The sequence below is a fragment of the Cupressus sempervirens genome, chromosome 10 (genome assembly GCF_028749045.1).
Source record: "Cupressus sempervirens isolate cs-2001-9-10 chromosome 10, ASM2874904v1, whole genome shotgun sequence".
Taxonomy (NCBI): domain Eukaryota; kingdom Viridiplantae; phylum Streptophyta; class Pinopsida; order Cupressales; family Cupressaceae; genus Cupressus; species Cupressus sempervirens.
The window spans coordinates 947,649,906-947,651,065 of NC_143127.1; positions in this window are offsets into that span (position 1 = coordinate 947,649,906).

The window sequence follows — 1,160 nt, forward strand, 5'->3', positions numbered from 1 at the left end:
AAGTTTCTTATATGTGTCAAGTGGAATGTTAGTTGATGTTGAGTTATCAAATTAGTTAGTTGATGTTGAGCTCGTAGTAACTATCAAGTGATGGAAATGTCAATGGATGTTGAATGAACTCAAAAATGGTTATTGTCGAGCTTATAATTGTGTAAGCACTTAGCATTAAATGCAAGGTTTTCAAGGGGTATATGATTGATTTCAGCTCATTTTTCATCATTTTGAAATCGAGAAAGAGCTAGAAGAGCTAGAAGTGACCCAAAATTTGTCAAAAGAGATTACAAAAGATTTGTGCAGAGATTCATCACCAGTTCGTCAGATTTCCAAGGTATTTATCAGAAGTTGAGCTACACAGTTTACATTTTCATAAACCCTAGCTTGTCACAATGGCATCAAGTTCGAAAAATGTTGAAGGGAAAGACATTTTAAATGTTGAGCTAGTCCATAATGAAGTTAAGCAGCCTATATTTAAAGCCATTCCTAACATGGTCTATAAAAGAGACCCTTTTGGCACATTGTCTATGATCCCGCCAAATGTGATAATGGTGCAAGATGTGAGGAAATGCTACAATTGCAAGATAGGAAGCATTGGTGACATGGAAATAAGATGTGCGTATAACAAATTGTGTGAAAATGGTGTTTTGAAGGAATAATACAAAATTGTTGAGAAAAAGGGTTTAACACAAACAATAGATTTTTCAAATGTATTTAAAACTGAGTGGATACGAATTGTTCTTAGCCGAATTCATGATGGTTCCTTGTGGCTGGAAGGAGGACCAATCAAAATAACTAAGAATAATTCATAGGGTTACTGGCTATCCAACCCTAGATCATCCAAAGACACTCAGGAGTGATTCCAAGGAAGTATTGAGAAGAATACTGGAGCAGTCTGGAATAAAAGAGTATGACTATAGATACCATCACTGATCCATTGCTAAACTTTGCAGTAAGGGTAATCTCACATAAATTCTATCAATGCAGTAGATTGAATAGTATACCCTGCATAGTTGTGGATGTTGGTTATAAAATTGTTAAGAAAGATCATACATATGATGTAGCAAAACTTCAGCTACAACAACTTATGGAGAACCTTGGAGCAATAAGGAAAACCAAGAGTGCACAATGCAAGTTTGGTTCTATATTAGTTTGCATATTCTTTT